Source organism: Protopterus annectens, chromosome 2.part1 (genome assembly GCF_019279795.1).
Source record: "Protopterus annectens isolate FY-2018-M chromosome 2.part1, PAN1.0, whole genome shotgun sequence".
Lineage (NCBI taxonomy): Eukaryota > Metazoa > Chordata > Ceratodontiformes > Protopteridae > Protopterus > Protopterus annectens.
The window spans coordinates 1,838,814,366-1,838,828,758 of NC_056729.1; positions in this window are offsets into that span (position 1 = coordinate 1,838,814,366).

Genomic DNA, 14,393 nt, shown 5'->3' on the forward strand with positions numbered 1-14,393 from the left:
CAGGTGAGCCGTGGCAGGTTGTCCAACACCCGTACAGTGCTGTGTAGATGTACATGGCACAACACATGCATGTACAGGTGTCCATGTGTATGTGTGCAGTGCCACCGCTGACGTTCATAATGGCTGCGTACGTGATGCCTAGTGACATATACACAGCATCCAGGTGAACAGTAGAACTGTGTGCACATTGGGACACGTGCCAACTGGTATGAACACAGGTGCAGGCAGGTACACATGTCCACAGCAGGCTACCATCAACATGGTGTGTGTACAGTGTGATGAGTTGACACACAGATATGATATGATACCCACTGCTTAATGGTGTGACAGCAACACGTCAGCTGTGTCACTGCCATGATGCATCACAGAGATTACTGTGCAGATGTCGTACATGTCATAGCAATGTATGTCCAGCAGTATGCCAGTACATCAGTGTAAATGTGACCTGTCACCATCATTATGTCTTACAGATAATGCCACGTTCCCGGCTGCCAGCCTTCAGCCGCCAGGAGGATGACATGATTATACCATTGCTCCACGACAACTACGAGCTACTATTCAGCCATGTGCCACAGCAAGTACAGCAGCGGGACGACGTGTGACAGGATATGCGCAGGAGGGTGAACAACATGGGTGGCAACAACCGCACCTACCAGCAGATCCGCCGACACTGCACAGACCTAATACGGCACGCGAAACAGCGTGCCGCCGCAATCGCCAGAGAACAAGGTGGGACAGGTGGTGGGCCACCAACCCAGCACCCACTCACACACATGGAGGAGCTCCTGGCCAGTCTGGGGACACCCAGGGAACATCATGCAGAAACACTCGCTGCCATTGTGGAGGTGGGTGTCTCCCAACCAACGAGCCTGGAGCTGCCTGGTAAGTCAGTCTTGCATGTGTGTATGATAACTGACGTAGGTGTGGGTGTCACAGTACACCACATAATGTACCAACACATGCCAGGTATATGGCCACACAAGCTGCATACTACAGTATGCTACGTTGTGTTTGCAGACATGTGCATAACACATGCTACCACACAGGTACATGATGTGACATGCACAGTGCTTACTGTGGCTACAGTAATGGATAATGTGTATACTGTTGTGTCGCCCCTATACAGGTACATCTGGCATGTTGCACAGCCATGGATCTGTCACAGGTGAGACTGTTGCTAGTAATAGGCATGTTACAGTGTATAGATATTCCCCATGTGGCCAGGTATGACATGCACACCTGGGTCTGCTCCAGTCACGGTATACAGGTTGCACCACCCGACACACATGCCACCCATGTACAGTAGATACAACCGTTGGTATACACCGGCATGACACCACATAACCCATCGGTGTGATATGTGCAGTCAGCTATGCATACAATGGTGGAGGTGTTCTACAATGGCTGCATGTGTAGTATGCATCAGAATGCCATTTGCGGTACGCACACAGTACCACATAGTGAGCTGTGATCTGGCCAGCACACAGGTGTTACCAATGTGACCTATGCCCCTACATTGTGTGCACACGTTGTGACATGGCACATGACATGTCCCATGCACGTGGTGTTCTGTCTGCAACATTGTCACACCATGACATGACCTACGCACGACATGGCAGACATCCACAATGTCTGCATAGCCTTCGGGATTGTGACACCTCAGACTAGTATGGGTGTATGTCACATGGGCCACCACAGGGATGTGAACACGATGCCCATCACACACAATTGTCCATGACCCAGTCAAACATGGCCATGGGTGATACCCACAGGCATGTTGCCACACAGTACATCTGGAGTGGGTAGTCACCGTTGCACTTTGTCCACACATAGTGCGGTCATACCTGTAGTGGACCCCCTGTACATCTGATGTGGTACATCAGACAAATGCAATGCCTGTCTGCAGCCACTGGAGGTGCCACCAATGTCTACCATATACGTGCTGTGGAACAGCATGACTGTGTTGCAGACATGGCAATGCAATGCGTCCATGTCATGCATCGCACAGAAACATACCTGTGTCTTGCTGCCATGCAGTGGCACAGTGCCTGTACTCCCCACTGTATAGCTATGTACACAGATCACACCAACCACACCTGCACAGACATCCTTGTTGCACATGCATTCTATCTGTAGCCTGTACACATAACACTGCACTGTGACGTCCAGTTTGATGTGGTGCATGTGGTGGGACACCATTGTCACATGTCCACATGTTATCACACATGTTGGCGGAGTACATGACAAAGTGACGCAAGCCTTGTGTACTGTTAACCCGCCTGTGGCCACACGGTGTATCACGGTGATGCATGCAAACTACTATGAATGTGTGTACTGCATGCCTACTGAAATGACACCTGCTTGATGTAGTGTGCACCCCAGGGCAGTATGCATACTACCACTATTAATGTCTGGCCTGCATTCACTGAGCTGTGGTGTGGGAATGCTGCATGCCATCTGCAATATCACATGCATGATGTGTCTGCATGTGTGTGTGTCTGCGTGTGTGTGTCAGTGTGTGTGTGTCTCCGCATGTGTGTGTCTGCGTGCGTGTGTGTGTCTGTGTGTGTGTGTGTGTCTGTGTGTGTGTCTGCATGTGTGTGTGTGTGTCTGTGTGTGTGTAATGTATCTTACAGTATGTCTTTGTATTCACAGGTGGTGTAGGTGCGTTCCCCTCCTGCGGTCCATCTGATGCTAGTGTCCCCACAGATACTAGTGGTGATGACCATATGCATGAGGCACAGGCAGGGTTGTCACGAGCAGAAGCTCTGCCATTGATTAACATCACACCTATGTCCCCTTCATCTTCGCACACGGTTCAGATGCCGACACATACCACATCACCGGTGCCCATAGAGGAAGGACAGTCAGCGTCTGTTGGCATTGAGCAGGAATGTGTGGTGGCTACAGAAGGTGCGGGTACACACCATGTTGTCAGTGTAATGACTGGTGATGTGCCACACAGGCATGTGGCTGGTGCTGCTCGTAGGAGGAGCTCTGGTAGACATGCACCTGCCGTACAGGGTGCAGCAGCTGGTATCACCAGACGCATGTTCCAGACTGTAATGGCGGCACAGGCACGTGCTGAATGGCAGAACCAAGAAGGGCAGAGGCTGCAGAGGGCCGCAATCCGTTCCCTAAATGAGAACATCCAGTCATTGGCGAATGCTCAACAGCAGCTTGCCGATGTTCTGGATAGGCAATTAGGTGAGATGGTTGGAATCCTTGACCGAGGCATGTCAATCCGCGAGCATGAGCTGTCTGTGCTGGAACACCTGGTAGGGGTGAGGCGTAGGACACGTGGCCGTAGGCCAGCAACACCACCTAGTGCAGGTCGACGTGTGCGTGCCACCTCTCATGCCCACTCACACAATGCCGGTAGCAGCAGCAGTGCAGCTGGTGCTACACCAACCACACCAGGACACAGCAGGCCACGTGGACATGGCCCTGGCCAGTCCCAGCATGGACACGGTTCCAGCGGACATGTGTCATCGGAGAGTGGCCACTCCATACCTCCACCCGGTAGTGCCCGTGCGACCCCAGGCAGGCAAGGGTCACGTGGCCGCAGGCGGACACAGTGAGCCGTACAACCTGCACTGTACAGTCTGGGGCTGCCAAGTATACCCTGTGTAGGCATCACAGATGGCTGAACTGTGTACACACATACCCACACACAGCAGACACAACTGTAGGGCTCCACCACATCCACATGCATTCTGCACAGTCATGCCCAGTAAATGCACCGGCCCTTACACACACACATGATGTCATCCATTGGTACAGCCTATGCCCCTGGCACACATATCACCCTGTGCATATGATGAAGCCTCTGCCGCAGCACTGTCATCCACACCATCGGTGCACGGTTATGCAAACATATTCTGATGCACAGGGTGGACAAGATAGTGAGAGGTGTATGTGATACCTGTGTCCGCATAGTGTGTGATGTGTATGTTGCAGTGGTTGTGTATGACAGGTGACAGGTGCGTATGTGACGTGGGTTGTGTACTGACATCATGCAGCAGACATACCATGTAGTGCAGGTGCAGCATACATTGAGCTGTGTACACGGTATGTGTGACGGTTACATGTGTAGCACCATGTTGGTTCTGGTAAACTGTATGCCAAATATGGTGTACTTGCATGTGCCTACTGGGAGCACTGTTATCAGTCCCCCATGTGTAGCTGTGGGTTACCCACAGGCACATCTGGCAATATCAGCATACCACAGGTACCCGCAACCTGCATGGACCCCTACATAGGTGCATAGGTACATACCAGGCTATGTGCTCTACGGCATGTGTAAGCCTAGCCAGAGTGTGTGTGGCTTTCACCACCCCTTAGGATGAGGATACTACATCCATCGGTCCGCTGTCCCTCTGTCCAGCAGTGACACAGAGATGATGCCTGGTGCATACCTACGATCACACATCCACACGTCAGGATTACTCTTGGACAGAGTCAGTCAGGGGCTCTGCTTCACATGGGCTGGGAATCTTTTCCATGTTGTAGGGGGTCTCTGGGCGATGACCCTGTCCCTCCAGCATGTCCTATTTATGTCCGTGTTGAGGTTTCTGTCAGTTGCTTCTGTGCCCGTGTTTGTTTGGAGCCTAGGAGGTGGAACATGTCCATGTCACCCAGGTCGGACATGGCCGTGTATGTCAGGCACAGATCACCTCAGAGCAGACGGGCTGAGAAGGTATACAGCCGAGTCCCTCGGTCGGGCAGCGTGTGACATATGTCTCAGCACCTTTATCCCTGTGTTGTGGAACGTTTGAGGTCCTTCCGAGTGCTGCAGGTGTCAGGTTAGGTACATTCCAAATGTGGCGTTGTATGCAATCATTGGTCTGATGTGTAAAGAGTACAGGGGTACAATGACCTCCCCTGATGTGGATGTGAATCCCTTCATGACCAGGTGGGCACAGTGGAATGTCTTCCCAACCACATTGGCAATGTGAGTGTCGAGAGAGGTTACCGACAGGTTTGGTACCCATGTCCCTGATCACGTCCACCATGTTTAATGGATTACCACCTATATGGTAATTCGGGGTGAACATGTCTTTCCCAAAGGGTAGGTCTATACCTTCCCTGGCATGTAGCATCAGGCCATGGCTCTGGCACCAGTTATCCATTTCTATGAGACCCCAGGTGGATGTCCGTGTCTGATGGGGTGTTGAGTATGGTGGTCGGTGTGCAGTCATCTGCATACCTTGTCTGCCACTATCATCTAATGTTTGCATGCACATTGGAAAGTTGAATGCCGAACAGGAGGGGGCCCAGGACTGAGCCCTGTGGGCCATCACTCGGGACCAGCTTGGAGTCTGACATGGCACCAGGAACACAAACCCTGTGGGGTTTCACCTCCATCCAGTTGGCAAACCATCGTGTGACATATGTCTCTACATCTACGCTGGTGAGCCTTTCGATGATGCCCACGTGGAGTGTGGTTTGAATGCTCCCGCCAGGTCATGGTAGTCTGTGCAAACTGACGTACCCCCATCAATGGCCTTAGTGACTCCTCCAAACAGGTCGACCAGGTTTGGGAGGCAGGATCTGCCCTTGACTAAGCCGATGTGGGTATGTTCCGGTATTTGCTGTACACCAATGTCTTTATTTATGGGCTCCAGTATGGACCTCCCCACAGCTTTGCAGACAATGCTTGTCAAGCTGATAGGGCAGGGATGTATAGAGTCCATAAGAGCACTACCCTGGTGTAGTGGGACCACAGTTGCCGTATGCCATCCATCGGGGACGTAGCCCGTAGTAAGGCTAAGATGAAACAGCAGCCTTATGTACGGGGTGAGGGCCTCAATGAGGTTGTGTAGCACACAGCCGGGGACACCATCTGGTCCCATTGATGCTGTGTTCACTGCTTAACAGATATCAGCTCTCTCCTGGGCATACGGGATGTTTGGGAGGCTAGACTCTGGTGGGATGGATACGTGGGGGGAGGGAGGGTAGATGTATGCATGGAACATGTCCGCTGGTTTGTTAACAATATCTGTGGGTTCAGTGATCATTGTACCATTCTGGAGTAATTCCGGGCATAACTGTGTGCTTCCACCCATGTTCCTACCATAGCTAAGGAAGGCCTTATGGTTGTCTTATGTGTCCTTTGCAGTACCAGTCCCACAGGCGGCCTTGGATGATTGTATGAGTGATCGTATGTTAACGCCGGTATTAATCAGTGATGCCTTCCCTGGTACTGATATTGCTCTGTCATGTATTAGCTCTCAACTCTTGTTGTACGGTTTGTCAATGGCTGGGGTCCACCAGACCATGTGCCTGCCTTCGGTGGACAAGGTCCTGATGTTATCAGGATCGCTTGGTGCAGACATTCCTGGGGGTGCTCATAGAAGGCATTTGTAAGGGTTTTATCAGTGTGGCCTGTGTTTACCACTGGCATGGAAGCCTTGTAGGGTATCACACCGGTCGTATGACGTGTGTGGTTCACTGTGGAGAGGTCGTCACTGTGGTCTCCCATGTCGGTGTTGGGTGCAGGATGCGGATCTCCAGTGAGTTCACTATATGGTCTGACCTCACCATTGAGGGATGTACATCCTGTGTGGAGCATGTCGTCCCCATGTGTGATGATCAAAACTAGTATACTTCCCCCCCTTGTGGATATGGTGCATGGTTGTTCCACAGCATGCAGGTGTATGAACACCTGGAACCTTTGGTGTGGGGTGTTGTGTCCTGGGTAATGTTCCCGGTCTATGTATGGGTGGTTGATGTCACCCAATATGACGGTGTTATGAGAGCATTCACACTCACCAGTGTCTTCACGAAGGCTGTGCAGGTATCCTGGGTTTGGGAGGGTGGTCTGTAGCATGCAACAAACTGTAGGGCAGTCCTACCCATGGTTAATTGCACCTGGATATTCCCCGCTGCTACGTGCATTTCTGCCAACCTGGAGGTGTGTGTATCCTTCATGGAAATGGAGACTCCCCCTCCTTTTGTGTTAGGTCCGGGTTATGGTCCTGAACGCGTGATATGGGGTATGACCCGATAGTGCTGGGGTGCTCTCAGCAGCCCTGATCAATGTTTCAGTCACAGCACTGACATCGATGTCCTCCATACTGAGGAGGGCATTTGAGGGTCTGCAGCTTGGGTGTAGACCACTGGCACTGAGCAGTATTACCCTGTCTGTTCTCCAGGTTTGTAGTGTAGGGTGGTAGGTTTATCATTCCAGCCTTGCCTGCAGTGGGCACTGTGGGGGTGGCAGGTGCCTTAGCCAAACCCTTGAAGACCAGGGGCGACAGGTGTGAGCCATACCTTGTGAAGGGGCGTAGCGTGCCAAGCATGTCATCCCAGGTATGAGGAATCTGGATCCCCTCAGACTGACACCGGTAACCAGGCACATTATCAAGGGTGACCACTTGGAGCCAGTATAGTGGCATCATACTTGATGAGGGTGGGATACTGCCCAGGGTCAGGGACATACTGGCCTGGGCTACACAATCTGAGTGGCCCTCTATGTCTCCTTTAATGTATCCCAGGGTGGTATGTCTCCAGTCGTTGACACCAGCATGGGCAATGACCGCGTCATACCTGTACATGCTGCGGAGTGACCTGAGTGCGTGTGTTATGTGGCGGATTCCAGCGCCCAGCAGGCAGCCTACTGTGATCATTCCCTTGTTCAGTCTGGTGGGTGGGACGTCGGTGTGTCTGACAGTGGTGTCACCCATTACAAGTATGTCTGGCAGTGTGTGTGTTGCCTTTGGGGCTTTGACTGTTTAGCACACTGACATTGAGAACTATGTGTTGCATGTCCTATGTCTTGTGGAGGCAGTTGCTTGTGTGTCTGCTTCAGAGGGCTCGTTAGATTCGTGACATGTTTTAACAGTGCCTCAAGGTATGTCTTAGTGTGTTCATGTGTTTGATTAGCATTTGTGATAGTCACATGTGACACTGGGTTTGTGGTGTGCATGGTGTCCTTCCCCTCCCGCTTGGTCTTGCTGGTCATGGTTTGAGAGAGCACAGCCCCCTGTCTGGCTATATAGTTGCATCTGTCACATGTATTATGTTCATTGGAAGAGGTGCGGCTTGTCTGTGTCCATGAGGCACTTGTAACAGTGCCCAGGACGCCCAGATTCACCATCTGAACAGGAGAGGTCGCTAGCAATTGACCCTTCGACATGCCAGAGAACGTGAATGCATTTGCTGTGTAACCGGGTCAGAAGGCACCTATAGGGAAGTGGGTACACAAGGGGATTCTAGGCCAGTGTAGTACTCCATTTAGTATACATGTACTTTACCTATGTAGGAATACTATGGGAGCAGGTGCAGAGCTTTTGTGATATAGGGAACAGACAGTCAGGATTGCAAGAAGAGAGGTTATACACATAAACCTGCGGAGCACAGAGCCAGATACAGTGTAACGTTGCTTACACGGTACATGACGCACATGTCCACACATATACTGCACCTGACGCCTGTGGTCGGTGCCACAGGCTACGGTGGACAGAGACATCACATACATGGCATGACACAGTACAGGTATGGTGACATTCTGCAGGTGTCGTACGCAGTGTGCTGGCTACTGACCGCAGGTGTCACCTGTCAGCTGTGGTGCACGGTGTGCAGCAGTCAGATGCTGTACCGATACAGGAATATGTCTGCAATCGCGGTGCGTACACCTCTATGGCACACACACCATTGTGTGCAGATGGGGACACCTGTCTGTGTGGTCAGCACCCTCACAAGACAATGCACCCACGCACCATGTCACAGGGGGTGGTCTTGCACAGGTGGCCAGTAAGGCTCACAGGTATGGCATTGACAGGGCTGTACAATGCAGCACCAGTACGGGATGGTCACCCTGTGTGGTCAGTGTCCAGTCACAACACTATATCTGCATACACCCTCACAACAGGCAGCAGACATACACACATGTTGACACACTGACATGGTGGTGACCACACATGTCTTCATGGAGGGATGACGTGTTGCATGTACTGCACCATCCACATCGATGCACCCCACACTGAGGTAGGTACAGATCTCTACCATGGTGTACAGTGATGTGTGGCACGTGGCACATAGTCCCCCCGATCTGTGGCATACATGGGCACACATTCCTGCACACGTTGGTGCTAGGAATGCCACACCCGCTACATGGGATATGTGCAGGCGTGCAGCGGTATGTGGTGCATCCTGCGTACTACCACTGTATCTGGCAGCTGTGCCAATATTTGCACTTGGAAGGTGGTAGGGGTTACAGTGGCCATGTGACATATGGTCGATGACGCATGGCCGATGGGTATGCATTATGGCAGCGCTGTCATGTAAAGGCGACATAGCAGACTGTATGCACATGGCAGGGTAGGATGGTGTGTGACACACCTGTGACCAGCACCTGCACACATGCATGTGGACAGGTGTTTAAACACATGGTGTACACACAGACTGCCATGCGTGCTGTTACTATGCCACCATATGACGACCCCCATGATGGGTATGCATGTGGTAGGGGGTTGCAACTGTGTTACGGACACCAGACACCGCTCATGCACGGCTGCACCGTGCACAGTACACGTGTCACATGTATCCCCTGTTGCCATGTGTGTATGCATTGCTACGTTGTGACATGTGTGTCAACATACATGGAACATGGACTGTGGTATGGTATCACAGCTGTCACAGGCAAACTGTACAAGGGTATGTGTCCCAGTGAACACCGCTACACCCTGTAGGGGGTGCATACCACAGACATGTGTCTGCCTTCCCTTCATGTGTGTATTACCGCATACGCCTGTGTTATGCATGTGGTACATCACAGGCTTCGTATGTGTCCTGCGTGCAGTCCATGCACACAGCCAGGAAATCACATATGTGACATATCCGGACATTGTTTCACTGTGGTACAGCTGCAGTCATGTGTCATATCTGTGTCAGGCCCATGGTATGTGTGGAGCACGCCTGTCCGTGTATACCGGTATGGGTGGACTACATCACACCTGTGGGATCATTGATAGTACATGTGTACTCTGCACGACGGACGTACACCGCCACATAGTCTTCTGGACATATGTCACATGCAGTTGCTGGACCGTGAGGCATACTGCTGCACCGATGACATGGTGCTGGCATAGCAGCTACAGTGTTCACTGCAGTGTGTACATGTTCAGCCTGCACCTGTGACGCCTGTGCTGTCATCTGTGTGTGTACGTGTGACTGCATGTGTGTCCACCCTGTGCATGTGTACAGGTTTACCTGGCCGTGACTTGCGGTGTGTGCACTCTGTCTGCATGCCGGACGGCGCGTAGCACACACTAATTGTGTGAGCATGGCCGGGTTGCTGTTGTGTGGGTGGACACACACGACGGTCCACATTCTGCCTCCCATGCCGTCGCCCCATGTGTATGCATGTCTGCACTGTGCAGATTCTAAGTGTCTGAGCATGCCCAGTAAGCAGCTGTGTAGATGGACACACAGTACAGTGCACACCACGCCCGTCTGCGTTGATACCCCGTGAGCATGTCTGTCTCCCCTTCGCAACCGCTAGGTGTGAGGGCATGGCCAGTACACCATTCGGGGGTACACACTACAGTCGGCACCGATGTCTGCTACTAGGTGTGTAGCCATGGCCAATGACATCCTGCATAGCCATGGTGACCATCCAGGTGAGTCATATGTGGTTGTTATGCCACAATGGCTGCCTACATCGTGCACACCGGATGCCCTCTCATAGGGTATACTGTATGTGGTGCATCCCGTATCCATGTCGTGATGTACTGCTCCGTAGTTAGTTGGTATTCCCGACTGCAGCACTACCGTGTTACTGTACGCCCACCTTGGGATGGTAACATGCTGTGTGACTGCGCACTCTGTCTTCATTCCCTATCGGCTGCCTTGCCTCTACAGATGATACCACCCACCTAGGGGTATGCCTCCTGACAGTGCTGTGCTCAGTAATCTCGGTAGCGCGTTCTGTAAATGCATCATGCTATAGTGTGTTCATGTAGATAGGCGTAGGTTCGACTCCCGGCCCTTCCCTGAGTGTGTGTGAGGAGTGTGTGTGTGTGTGTGTGTGTTTCCAGCTGCCTCTGCAGATGAACATGCTTTTAGATGCTTCACAACACATACCTTGGCTATTGTCAGCTATTCCCTTACGGATGATGTCACCCGCCTAGAAGTATGCCTCTGACAGCGCTGTGCTCAGTAATCTCGATAGCGCGTTCTGTAAATGCATCATGCTGTAGTGAGTTCATGTAGGTAGGCATAGGTTCAACTCCCGGCCCTTCCCCGTGTGTGTGTGTGTGTGTGTGTGTGTGTTTCCAGCTGCCTCTGCAGATGAACATGCTTTTAGATGCTTCGCAACACATACCTTGGCTATTGTCAGCTATTCCCTTACGGATGATGTCACCCACCTAGAAGTATGCCTCTGACAGCACTGTGCTCAGTAATCTCGGTAGCGCGTTCTGTAAATGCATCATGCTGTAGTGAGTTCATGTAGGTAGGCGTAGGTTCGACTCCCGGCCCTTCCCCGTGTGTGTGTGAGATGTGTGTGTGTGTGTTTCCAGCTGCCTCTGCAGATGAACATGCTTTTAGATGCTTCGCAACTCATACCTTGGCTATTGTCAGCTATTCCCTTATGGATGATGTCACCTGCCTAGAAGTATGCCTCTGACAGCACTGTGCTCAGTAATCTCGGTAGCACGTTCTGTAAATGCATCATGCTGTAGTGCGTTTATGTAGGTAGGCGTAGGTTCAACTCCCAGCCCTTCCCCGTGTGTGTGTGAGGTGTGTGTGTGTGTGTGTTTCCAGCTGCCTCTGCATATTAACATGCTTTTAGACGCTTCGCAACACATACCTTGGCTATTGTCAGCTATTCCCTTACGGATGATGTCACCTGCCTAGAAGTATGCGTCTGACAGCGCTGTGCTCAGTAATCTCGGTAGCGCGTTCTGTAAATGCATCATGCTGTAGTGAGTTCATGTAGGTAGGCGTAGGTTCGACACCCGGTCCTTCCCCGTGTGTGTGTGGGGTGTGTGTGTTCACAGCTGCCCTAGTAGAGTGTAGTTATTTTAGACACTTGGCAACACATACCTTGGCTATCGGCGGCTATTCCTTTACGGATGTTGTCACCCACCTGGACGTGTGCCTCTGACGGTGCTGTGTTCAGTGGTCCATGTAGCGCGTTCCATACCTGTGTCATACTGTTGTGCGGTTGGGTATGTGGGGGTGTGGTCAATCACCATGCCTACCAGATGTGTGTGTGTGTGTCTATGCTCCCAGCCGCATGGGTTCATAGGGTATGGCTTTAGAGTTTCCATAGAACACTTATATCCTGCCGCAATCCCTGTGTTTGTGGATGGTGAGACGCAGCTCGTGGACTGCCTGTGTGCCTGCTGTGGTTGGCGACCTCCGTAGCGTGTTCTCCACATGCACCCTGCTGTGGTGTGGTGCTGTGTACGTTACACTCACGGCCTTGCCACATGTGTCCGTGTATATCTCTCTCGTTGTATATGTACATACCTATGTTGTGCCCATAGCGCTGCTCTTGCATGGACAGCTGTCTGTCCCATGTATCGCATATTTGCACGGCTGACACATAGAACTGTGGTACGATGCATATCCACTCATTGTCCATGCAACGTCCGTATTCCAGAACACCCTAGAGACATCTTCTGGATATCGTGGCAGACAGCTATACTTGCTGTACTGACACTGTACCCGTACACGCCATAAACCTTGCGTATAATTGCCTGTTTATGGTGTGTGTATGTCTAACTGTGCTGTATGCATGGTCATGTGTGTGTCCCGCTATAGCCATCTGTGCAGGTGTCGCCACTATGGGTAATCCTTGTAGACCGCTGTTTCATGTGCACTTCAGCACATACCTGCAGACCGTACTACCCCTCCTACGGCAGCGGCCTTAGATCGACCGCTGCCCTAGGCTATAGGGCTCCATGGCGCCCACCACCACAACACATGGTGCCCCTATCCTGGTGTACCTACATGACATACCTACTAGACAGGTGGCCCTACCAGTGCGGCGCCCTAGGCAGCCGCAGGATTGGCGTATGCCTACGGCCGGCTATGAGCACATCACAAGGCATATGTTTACATTCAGTGTTTTACAAAGGCTAGGTTATAATACCAGAGGGTGGACCTCATCAACTATGCTTTAGAATGCCGATTGAGATGGATTATTAGGGGTAGGGTTGACCACACACCAGGGCTGACTGATGAAACACTGATTAAGCCTCTTTTGAGGAGCAGGTGGCTTAAACCCAAGTAACAGGAATGTAGTTTAGGTACAGATATACAGTTAACACACATTAGTCCACTCCTTCAGCTGTTTACCACTGTATTACATTGATATGATATACATATCTTTTATATATATCTTTGGATCTTTGATTGATGAGTATTAGGCATAGTACAGTATCATATAATACATGTTGTAATAGGATGTTTTTGGAGATGTTAATATATGTGTGTGTAGTTAACATTGCGTCTGTGCTTTATATGCTGTGGTTAATTGTTCATTGTTTGCTGAGAAATTGACCAATGAAAGTGTAAGGAGGGATATTTAAAGCCTGGATGCGTCTATGTTATGTGTAAGTCTGACGTAGCCTACGGGTGAAAGCGGTTACTTGTCTATGAAGGAAACTTTGTATACCATTTGGGCACTGTCCTGGATAGTTTCGACGTTGACTGTTTCATCTACCTATGTGTGTTTTGGATTGTGTGCCATAAGGTGCCAGCGGTTCTTTGATGTTGATTAGGTGTATTCCATGGTCAATTGACATTAATCCTATTAATTCACTGAAGGATGTTCTTTATAAGTGGGAACGCCGTAGTTTAACCATCCTATGACCTTCCTAGCTGAAGTTGTTAGTGTGCCATTGGTATGTGTTCCACAGGTCGCCCATTTGTTCCGCAGTATGGAAGCGAGTGATCCCCATTTTGTTGCTGGCAGATTGAGTGCTGTGTATGCCGGTATTCGCACGGCGGTCTGACTTTGTATGGGGAGTGTCTACTGTGGTCCCTATCTGTATTTCCTGTGTTATGCCTTACTGCAGCTGTGTAATTCCACCGGGTTTGCAGTTATGGGTGCCATCTCGGTCGTACGCTTGTCCATCCATGGGAATTGCCTACTGGACACTGGTATAGGGCTGTACACATTTCACACCTGCATTTAGCATTATCCGGTGGATGCTTTGCATTATTAGTGGGGAGTAAGGCATGTGCTATACCCACATCCCTCCCACAGGGTGGGACAACGGATTATCTGCCAAACAACACCGAGCCCCATTTCTGCATACCCAGGATCCCATGGCTGCAACCCTCGACGGTACCCATTAAACATCCTTCATGTGTGCGGGACTGGGATGTGGACGCACTTCTATGGACTCGACAATCTGGGGATTTCTGTTCATATG